Genomic DNA, 11,672 nt, shown 5'->3' on the forward strand with positions numbered 1-11,672 from the left:
ACTTCCTTAAAAGAGAATATTTCTCACTGGAAGTGCACCAAAATTGTACAAAAAAACGAAAAGAAGAGGAGGTTTTATGCCTTTGGGAGAAGTGCTTCAGTATGAATTCCACTCCCAGGGGCTTTTCCCTGCTCCAAAATAAAAATAAATAAATAAATAAATATAAACTTCAAAAAAATAGTTCAACAGGCAATAATTACACAAAACAAATGAAACTAATAGGCTAATATAACTTTAAAAAAATATTGGAACAAACAGCAAAACAAAAATTAAGTACAAATACAGTTACGTAAAACTCTAGTTGCTTTCCACGTTTTCCTGGGCTTTTCGATAAACTCGCGATATTTTATTTCAGTCGTCCCTCGGCCACATAAGTGATTGCATCGCTATTCCCTTATATTTATTGTCAAGCATAACTTTAAATGATGCATATTCTACTGCATTGCATTCTTTCCATCTAGAAACAAGTTTTTTAACTTTAATTGAACTATTATTCATCATTCCGAGCGATTGCGTCACTAATAAACTGATATCTTGCTCCGTTACCTGTAAATCGATGTTCGTCATAAATAAAGAGAAACTGTCGATTCCACAAAACGGTTCTTAGTTTGGGAGCATCTCGGTGTGTAATGCAAATGAACTTGTTTCATTTTTGCGTCCTTCCTGGAGTTTCATTGATCGAGTTGGAGTGAAACGAGATGGCTTTGCATCTTCAAATCGTTTTTTTTAACTACCTCGGCATCGTCAATTGACGAAATCAGTTCCTCCAAAGCGCTAACCTTTGCTGCGATGTCAACAGCAGATCGGGATACACAATTTTTTGGATCATCTGATTTCGAGTGCTGATGGCGTTGACGATCATGGAACGCATCATCACACAGCCATATAATGTTCCGAACAAGTTTAATAAACACTAGTCTCTGAAAGGCCGACACAGCTAGCGTGAAACGTTCTGTAACATTCTCCCTCGCATACAACAAACAATTCACTTTCCACAACACATGATTGGTTCGGCTTTACAAATGACTTAAATTATGGCGCACCTTGAGCTGGTAGAAATGGTTGTGTTTTTCGCAATTCTCTTCCAAAATCGAGATATAAATCCTGTTCACAGTTACTGCAATCGATACTTCGATACACTAATGCCAATAATATTCAATTTGTTCGAGTTTAAGACACTTTTCTACGGGATTTCAAGACAATTAAGCAGACATCAACAAAAACGTCAACACATGCTAAGAGCAACAGATTAAAATGATTTGAAAAACGGATCGCATTCACCATTGCGTTAATGTCGGCAAACGCCTACTCTTAGTGAAGGGATCACATCAACCATTGCCCTCATCCGGGTAAACGCCTACTTTTAAAGAAGGGATCACATTCACCATTGTCTTTAATCCGAACAAACGCCTTCATCTGAAGAAGGAATCACATTCACCATTGCCTTAATTCGGGAAAATGTTTACTTTTATGTTAGGAACCACATTGACCTAATCCTGGCAAACGCCATCTTTTAAAGAAGGATTCACTTCTACAGTTGTCTTATTCCTGGCCAACTCCTACTTTTAAAGAAGGGATCACACCCACCTTTGTCATAATCCGAACAATTGCATAATCACTTACTTGCTTCATGCACATTCTCACATGCTCACTTTCTCAAACATTGATTAACTTGTTCGTATTCTTTTTTATCCTTACTCTAATAATCATTCATTTTCTGGCTCGCTTACTCACTCGCTTACTCACTCACTAACTCAGTGATTAACTCTTCCGTTTACGCCCACTTACTATATCACATACTAACTTATTCACTTCTGTAGTTACTTACTTATCTCTCAAGTTTTTGTGATTCAAGTGATTCTTCACTTTTGAATAACTCGTCCGTTCACTAGTTTATCAATATACTCTCTACTTTACTACTCAATATACTCAATTCGTACATTCACTAACTTTCTTACTTATTCACTCTCTCACTCACTTACTCTTACTTATTCACTCTCTTACTCACTTACTCATGCAATCACTCAGTCATTCTCTCTTACGATTACGTCTTTATTTATTGATGAACTTGTCCATTCACTTGATTATTCATACTCTCATAATCATTCATTGGCTCGTTCACTCACTATTTTACTCACTCTTACACTCATTTTCCAACATTCTCAATTACTCACTCACTCGCTTACTTACCCACTCATTCACTCGGTTAGAAAAAACCCAGATTAATCTAGCGGTGACGATGCCTTTCTCGATTCAATCCCTTGGTTTTGCCTTAGTGAGATACACATAATAAATAATTGCCTACATTACGGCTCTTGCAATTGTGTAAGGCAAATCAACCACCAACCGTATATGGCTCAACACACCATTTTCTTCATAACTTTTGAACGCAATGACCGATTGTGATTATATTCAATAGTGATCAACTAGGGTATCTTCCACGTCGAACGCAACTTGTTGCGAGAAAATCGGTTAAGAATTACTATATGAAAAAGTGGCTTTTCTGTGTTCATCTGCACACACAAACACACACACACGGACAGACAGACATTTGTTCAGCTCGACGAGCTGAGTCGATTGGTATATAACACCATGGGTCTCCGAGACTTCTATAAAAAGTTCGATTTTGGAGTGAAATGATAGCCTTTCGGTACAACTTTGTTGTACGAGAAAGGCAAAAAGAATATATATTTCATATGAGCCAATATTTATTGCTTTTTAGCGTGTTTTGCGCAGAGAAAATAGTATTTTGACCATAACCTCTGATCCCATAGTCCAGCAGTTCTCAACATTTTTCTTGAGGGGTACCCCTTCGAACTTATGCTTAAATTGAGGTACCACCTATTCTTCCGCTGTAAATGAAAATAAGCATACTGTAATCGGGGGTGACAATGCGTCTAGGGGGTGAGAATGGGTCATCGTTCTTACCGACAGTCTGAAGTTCAGATAACATAATCGTTCAAAAGGGTGTCTTATAATTTAGTTTTCTTGTCTTCAGACACATTTAATCTATTCTACAAGCATTCTAAGTAGATGAAACAGTGACCCCATCAACCCCATTTGACCCATTGCTTCCGAGCCTCTTGAAAGGAGGCTTCCGAGCCTCTTGAAAGGAGGCTTCCGAGCCTCTTCAAAAGAGGCTTCCGAGCCTCTTGAAAGGAGGCTACCGAGCCTTCTGAAAGGAGGCTTCCGAGCCTCTTGAAAGGAGGCTACCGAGCCTTCTGAAAGGAGGCTTCCGAGCCTCTTGAAAGGAGGCTTCCGAGCCTCTTGAAAGGATGCTTCAGAGCCTTTTGAAAGGAGGGTTCTAAACCTTTCGAAAAGAGGCTTCCGAGCCTCGTGGAAGGAGGTTTCTGAGTCTATTGAAAGAGGGATTCCGAGCCTCTTGAAAAGAGGCTTCCGATCTTCTTGAAAGGAGGCTTGAGCCTCTTGAAAGGAGGCTTCTGAGCCTCTTGAAAGGAGGCTTCTGAGCCTCTTGAAAGGAGGCTTCCTGAGCCTCTTGAAAGGAGGCTCTGAGCCTCTTGAAAGGAGGCCTGAGCCTCTTGAAAGGAGGCTGCTGAGCCTCTTGAAAGGAGGCCTGAGCCTCTTGAAAGGAGGCTTCTGAGCCTCTTGAAAGGAGGCTTCTGACCCTCTTGAAAGGAGGCCTGAGGCCTCTTGAAAGGGGGCTTCTGAGCCTCTTGAAAGGAGGCCTGAGCCTCTTGAAAGGAGGCTTCTGAGCCTCTTGAAAGGAGGCTTCCGAGCCTCTTGAAAGGAGGCTTCTGAGCCTCTTGAAAGGAGGCTCTGAGCCTCTTGAAAGGAGGCCTGAGCCTCTTGAAAGGAGGCTTCCTGAGCCTCTTGAAAGGAGGCTTCTGAGCCTCTTGAAAGGAGGCTGAGCCTCTTGAAAGGAGGCTTGAGCCTCTTGAAAGGAGGCCGAGCCTCTTGAAAGGAGGCTTCTGAGCCTCTTGAAAGGAGGCTTGAGCCTCTTGAAAGGAGGCTTCCTGAGCCTCTTGAAAGGAGGCTTCTGAGCCTCTTGAAAGGAGGCTTCCTGAGCCTCTTGAAAGGAGGCTTCTGAGCCTCTTGAAGGAGGCTTCCTGAGCCTCTTGAAAGGAGGCTTCCGAGCCTCTTGAAAGAAGGCTTCTGAGCCTCTTGAAAGGAGGCTTCCAAGCCTCTTGAAAGGAGGCTTCCGAGCCTCTTGAAAGAAGGCTTCCAAGCATCTTGAGCGGAGGCTTCTGAGTGCCTTAAAATGGACCCTTCTCGGCATTTTGAAAAGTAGCTTCCAAGCTTTTTAAAAAAAAAATCTGAATCTGTTGAAGAGAGGCCCCGTGTCTGGCCCCGTGTCTCTTGTAAGGAGGCTTCCGAGCATCTTGAAAGCCTTTTGGCGGAAAGCTTCTGAGTCTTTTGAAATGAGGTTTCCGAGCCTATTGGCAAGAAGGTGACGAGCTGCTTCGGAAAGAGCCTCTTGAAAGGAGGCTTCTTGCAACGAAGCAACTGAGCTTTTCGGAGAAAAGGCATGAATGTCTCTCAACTGGAGGCTTCTCAACCTTTATATTCAGAACATTTTGTCTCGGTCAGGTATATTACGTTGATGATTTTTAAGAATTGTTCATTCGACGTTTTGTCTTTTTGATCTTTTGTCCCACAGCCCTTCGTACAGGACTGGATTCAAAAGTCTTTGATTGACTTTGATTTGACTGATCGCCATGCATATTATGTACAATACAAAACATTAACCTCTAGCATTATTTTTTTTGAATTGCAATACATCCGCCATTACGCATTTTTGCTCGAGGTACCCCCTGAGGCCTGCAAAGGTACCCCCAGGGGTACATGTACCCCAGGTTGAGAACCGCTGCTCTAGGATAATGTTTCACTCCCATAACGGGTCAAACGATCATTTCCTTGGGAAATACGAAATTTTGAAACACAAACAAAAGTTCAAGATTTTCTTTTGTTTGCGCGTGGCAAGAAACCATATGCGTTTGCATGTTTCGTTATTGGCTCTGATTATAAATGCTGTCAAACTACTGCTGCTCAGATTTGTCGTATCTATCAAGTGTCAAAAAATATTCAGGATGGTTCACAACCGGAAATATTCCCCTAATATTTTTTTTTAAACGGACAAGTAGGGACAACCCTTTCGCGAATTGAATCCCCCTTGGAAAAAAAACTAATTCGAAAAAAAATTGTTTTTTTTTCTTCAAAAACTGCTTAAATTATTTAAATGAACGCAAATAAACGTGAATTGATGGAAATAACTGAATCTATCTCCCTAAAGTGCAATTTTGACCTCTCTTATGTGTATTTCTTTTTATTCTTATGTGTTTTCTTGTTTTATAATACACGAGAAAGACACCATCACCGTTAGGTGGATTATTCTGAACTTTATAGATTGATTTATATAGATGAGGTTGATAATGCATGGAAAATTTTAAGTATCCTTGATAAGGAGGATAGCGAAGGCCAATCAAGGATATAAATCCTCTTTACAGCCGGAATGGACTCTAATTTCGTTTACAGCTATCCATCCAGTTTACTCGTTATCTTTATGATAGAAAAATGTTCAACGCGCCTACTATACTTTATTACCTTCACTCGCCTTTGACTGTGTTTCATGCGGTTAAAGCAGGTAAATTGTTTGGATATCCCACCAGACGACAGATATCAACCAACGCGAAAGTGTACAAAGTAAATAACCCGTGCACACTTTTGACAGTAGGCCCAAACAGAAGTAGTCATGATTTATTACGTTGCGCAAACACCTGATATGTCGTACAAGCGTGTGGTCTAGAATGCACAGGAAAATTCCATTTTTCAGATATCGTGATCTATTTTAAGACACGAGCCAAAGGTTTTAAGACAAAGAAACATGTACAACACCTAAAATAATGGAATAATTTCTTGTCGCTAGAGGAAAGATCAAACACGAACGTCATTCCACAGCTCATTTGGATTCAAAATCGTACATAAGAAACGTATAACATTAAAAGTGCATTTTAAATCATCTTCCCTTTATACAATGAGGCAACAAACTGTTACAAATGTAGTGGTTTGTCACAATTACCTACCGCCGGCGTCATGAAAAGTAGGTCTATGCCAGGTAAGGTCATCATGTGCAACGTCATATCATGCCACATATTCTTATCTAGCTCAAACCCAAAGTTCCCATTCTGTAAAGTAAACTAGTTAAGCGTTGCACTATCAGTTAACTTGGACGCATTATGGTTGCACATGCGCTTGGATCGGATTTGTGCGCTTTACACGGACTATCGTTTCAAGTGCTACTTGTAATGAAACTCTTACTTGATTATATTTATCAACTAGTTGGTAGTTGGCGAACGATATAATATAATAACCATTGTCCATTGTTTAGACATGTTTGTCGAACCATAACATCAGTTTGAACTGAATTTAAAATCTCCTAAACGGTAATTTGTTTAGGTTCACAAGACCCTTAATTTGTGAAAGGCGATCTTTTTTGGTGGTTTGGTGGTTTTGGACATAAAAACCCCCCCAGAGACAAAATTTTTAGAAGAAAGAATGAAGAAAAAAGAAAAAAACCAATAGGTATTTGCATTAGCGGCATGAAGTGACGCTACTCGCATAAGACTGAGCTTGTACCACATACGAATTTTTATAATGCGCCTAATGTTAAAATTAATTATACAAAGTTCACATTGACAGAACCTTCTTGTATCTGATAACTGAATTTAATTACTATGATGAGTTTGAGAAGGGTTTGACTCATGCGCCCAACTAGCATAATTGCCACAAACCCATAAGTAAAAAAACTCAATGAGGACCAAATATAATTTATTCAAATTAATCAAATGAAAAAGCAAGGCTCTTTCCATTAGATACGTAAAAGCTCTCACCCCAAAGTAATGTGCTTGATAAATAAACAAAATCCAATGCTTTTCTATTCATAAGTGGCAACACAATCAATAAACCAATTATCGTTTAGTTTCGCCTCATTAATCATCGAGGACTCATACTTCTGAAAGATAAAATCACCGCTTGTTGTAGATAACGCAAATAAGACTACATGAGATACAGTCAATCTTTGATACTCACCTGCAATATTCGTTCTAATAAATAAATATTCTCGCCAAGAATTACATGTTTTATAAACACTGCAAAGTTTTTTTTTTACTTTTTTTCATCAAATCAAAAAAAAAAATTGCGCACTAACACTTAAGCCATATGTTCTGTTAAACAAGATCAGTTATCAGTTCACTAAATTTCACTGTTGATATAAAAAACAAATCCCTCATGAAGTTATTCTCCGCATACACTCGACCATCGCGCACCGAGCAAACGAACTAAATAGGGTATACGAGTTGCAGTTCTCTCGAACCGTACTTGCAGGGCTATAGCTAAGACAACAAAACAGAAAATGAAATTTTTATCAGTTAATTAAATTCAACACACTTCTATTGTCCCCTCCCTAGGTGAGTACTGCCACTGCCTGAATTAAATAGGATAATAGTCGTTCACAATATTGGGGTACGCGTATTAACTCGAATAGAAAAAAAAATCATATTTTAGATCAGGAATCCGAAGGATTTCGAGCTTTAACGAAAATTATCTATTACTTTTGATTCGCATTTTTAACGAATTTTAAAATATATGATACTTTCCAATAATTGAAGAAAGGTTCTTATCGAAAAGTATATTAAACGAAAATGAAAAAACGACTAAAATTTTTATCAAAATTATTATTTTTAACATTTTTATCTGCTCGGAATTAAAAGCCAATAATTCCTTACGAAAGGCATATGATTCGTACGACATTCACCACTACATCAATCGAAGGGCTCCTTGGAAGGAGTATCTGTCTGTTTGAAGTAGCTGCACTTGGTATTGGCTCAATTAGCTATCTTGTTTGGTAAATATAATAGCTGCTTAGGAAGGATGGATGCCCCTACCCACCCCTTCTAGGCGGTTGTCCTTATCAGTGAGCACAATATGCATGAGCCGAACATGGAGTTTTCATTATAAGCCTAAACGCTGACCGACACCGACACCGTTGATGACGATTGGTTACGTGCTTCACGTGATAGGGGAAGATCCATTAATTACGTAACGCAAAAATTGGGCATTTTCAACCCCCCCTCCCCCCTATGTCACACTTTTTGTATGAAACATTTCAAAATTTTGTATGGATCGTCACATTTTGCTCAACCCCCCTCCCCCCTCTAAGCGTTACGTAATTTGTGGACGCTCCCTAGTGTCAAACATTGTTTAGAATGATTACTGATGAATTTCACCTCTTCAATTAAGATAACAAAAATGAACAACCGACCACTATGACTATCTCATTGTCGGTGTCTCCAAGTGGATGAAATGCCCTTGTGAAAGTATGAATACATATAACAGTAAAAAACCTAGATTAATCCACCTAGCTGTGATGGTGCCTTTCTCGTTTAATTTCGAGAGGATAATTTCTACGCACTTTTGGTATGAAAAAAAAGTATTTTGGCCATAACATCTGAGCCCATAGTCCGATCTGGCCAATTTTTAATAGGAAACAATGAGACAGGATTCTGCGTCAAATGCAACTTGCGAGCAAATCGGGGGAGAGTAAGTACCTGAAAAATGAGTGAGTCGATCGGTATATAACACTATTGGTCTCCGGGACTTCTATAAAAAGTTCGTTTTTGGAGCGAACATATAGCCTTCACGTATACTTTGTATACGAGAAAGGCAAAAACTATACACAAAAGTTCAAAGTGCAAAATGGACTGATATTGTCACCCCTAGGGCAACCCAAATGTCAAGTCCTTTAAAATACTAACCATTTTTATAATATCCATTTAAGTAAAAATACGTTGAAATACATTAACCTATTTAAAAAGTTGGCTTTCAAAATAATTGTTGTTATTAACTTTAAACTGACACACTTGGCCATGCCTCTACGATATAAAATAAACTCAACGTGAAACGTTCGACAGTTCTTTATTTGTTATGTGTACCAAATCTGGTTAATATTAGTCCAGAAAAAAATACACTGAATTTTTTGTTTTCAAAACAATTTCACTCTCCCCATACCCTTCCCCTTTTCTAAACGATCTTTCCCCATCATTAATCATCTTCTGAGGATCTAAAATATGAATAACAAATTAGATTGAAATCAAATTCTGAATCTTGATGTAAAAGTTCACACAACTTATATTCATTTCATATAACATCAAGTGATAAAGATTGTAATCGGAACAGGCTTGAATGATAACGCGCATATGTGAAAATGTTTTTCGTGGTATTTAAGAGGATTACTTAGTGTTTCAAAGGTTTGTATGCACGTACTAATCTTGAGATGGTGGGAGAGGATCCATGCAAAAGATTGGCGTAGTTTAAACTTTCCTAAATTGAATACAACTCAAGCTATAGCAAGGAGGTTTAGAATTTTGAATCCAGCGTTAGAACTGATCAACTTTGGCTTTCTAAGGGAGAGGGCGGCTTGAAATTTTCTAATGGGGCTTAGCCACCCTAACAAATATGAAACTTAGGCCTCTTGAAAGATAAGAAAAAATCAAAATGCTTTCCATTCATTTGTTCTTGATAGCATGAAGAATAGGAATGTTTCCCAACGACAAGCTCTGGATGCCCAGAAAAAGTTGAAAAAAAAATTCGCGCACAAAAATAAACTATGCATTGAACAAAAATGTACAAACAAGGATTCGGAACACGTCGAATTCCAGAATTCACTTGTTCGTAACAACGTGACCTATCACAGAACTAATGAAAGACCAAAATTGTTGCAAGTGCTTCGATTTTAAATGAAATTATTTCTCTTATCATGGTTATTCAGTCGCAATCGCACTCATTTCAAGTGACATTTTGGCTTTCTTTCAAGAATTACATTTTATTTGACGAAGCAACGATCAAAACGCTTTCGGAAATTACTTGACATAAGCTGCTAGATTCAGGATGCCACTGGAAAGTACTTGCTTCAGCTTGTAATCAGATACAACGCTGAAATGTTTATGATAGCTTCGTTGAAATTAATTTGGTTGGTTCGTACTTGTTTAAAATCCAATTTGAAACCATGCAATTGATAGCAGTAATGATAACAGACGGCGATATTGGCATTTCTAAAGACGAGAAACGTCTTTTCACCTTTGCTCTTGGATAGGAAGTAAAACCATATACGTTCCATTGCTCAACTCGATACTTAGTGAAAACTAGGTGTGTGCTTCCTCCAGCTGGTGTCATCGGTGCTTGACTAGTTTCGTGAGTTAACGAACGGAACATAAAGTAGGATGGACAAAAATAATAAAAATCATAACACGGTATTTTCTAGAGAACTGCATTTTTGCATTTCTGGTATACAGAATTACTCCAAACACGACTTATTTGGAACCCCGGAGTCCCATCTAATCATTTTTTCAAAAAGTATCGAAAATTCAACCGGTCAACCCAGAAACACAATTCTTATGCTAAACTAAGGTGGCTCAAGTCGATTTAGTTTTTTGAGCTATTTTCAAGTTTCAAAAAAATTTAACAAGAGAAATAAATGCCGAAATTCATCGTAACACGGAAGATTTTGGTAAACTCTACAAGTCTTGTGAACATTGCGATTTCTTTCCGTTCATGTTTTGCCCATATTTAAGAGATCCAACAAAATTGAGCTTTTTTTCGCTCCCTTCAACCATTTTTAATGTACTCAATAGATTTTTTTACGCTGAATTCAGGTACGTATTCAGATTTTCTGTAACACGTCCAGTTTTTGAGAAAAACGCATTTTATTTCACGAAAGTACGTATTTTCATAGAAATTTGGTTTCTCTCCTCTGCAAAGCTGAATTTTGGCTCCTCACTTTTAGAATAAAGTTTGAATTTCGCAGAATGGGCCTTGTAGAATACATGCGGGTTTTTGGATTTTATTTGGCACGTACATTTGTTGTGAAAAACGAAATTTCATTCACAAAAGTACGTCTTTTCATAGAAATTTGGTTTCTTTCCTCTGCAAAGCTGAATTTCGGCTCCTCACTTTTAGAATAAAGTTTGAATTTTGTAGAATGGACCTTGTAGAATGCATGTGGGTTGTTGGATTTCATTTGGCACGTACATTTGTTGTGAAAACGGAATTTCATTCACAAAAGTACGTCTTTTCATAGAAATTTGGTTTCTCTCCTCTGCAAAACGGAATTTCGGCTCCTCACTTTTAGAATAAAGTTTGAATTTTGTAGAATGGGCCTTGTAGAATACATGTGGGTTGTTGGATTTCATTTGGCACGTACATTTGTTTTGAAAAACGAAATTTCATTCCCAAAAGTACGTCTTTTCACAGAAATTTGGTTTCTTTCCTCTGCAAAGCTGAATTTCGGCTCCTCACTTTTAGAATAAAGTTTGAATTTTGTAGAATGGGCCTTGTAGACTGCATGTGGGTTGTTGGATTTCATTTGGCACGTACATTTGTTGTGAAAAACGGAATTTCATTCACAAAAGTACGTCTTTTCATAGAAATTTGGTTTCTCTCCTCTGCAAAACGGAATTTCGGCTCCTCACTTTTAGAATAAAGTTTGAATTTTGTAGAATGGGCCTTGTAGAATACATGTGGGTTGTTGGATTTTATTTGACACGTACATTTGTTGTTAAAAACGGAATTTCATTCACAAAAGTACGTATTTCCAATGAAATTTGGATTCTGTGCTTTACAAAGTTGAATTTCGGCTCCTCATTTCAAAAATAAAGTTT

The 11,672-nt window shown here is 38.1% G+C and overlaps 1 protein-coding gene across 14 annotated transcripts in view; it reads right to left on the bottom strand.

Annotated features, from left to right (window-relative positions):
- LOC134212119 (sodium/hydrogen exchanger 3) overlaps window positions 1-7,290 on the bottom strand; it is a 276,330-nt gene extending 269,040 nt beyond the window's left edge. For all 14 annotated transcript variants that reach the window (XM_062689674.1, XM_062689683.1, XM_062689682.1 and 11 more), the window contains exon 1: window positions 7,048-7,290. The gene's annotated coding sequence lies outside the window, so the exon portion shown is untranslated. The remainder of the gene's footprint in view (window positions 1-7,047) is intronic.
- Window positions 7,291-11,672: the final 4,382 nt, after the last annotated feature.

Source organism: Armigeres subalbatus, chromosome 2 (assembly GCF_024139115.2).
Source record: "Armigeres subalbatus isolate Guangzhou_Male chromosome 2, GZ_Asu_2, whole genome shotgun sequence".
In the NCBI taxonomy this organism is placed as follows: domain Eukaryota; kingdom Metazoa; phylum Arthropoda; class Insecta; order Diptera; family Culicidae; genus Armigeres; species Armigeres subalbatus.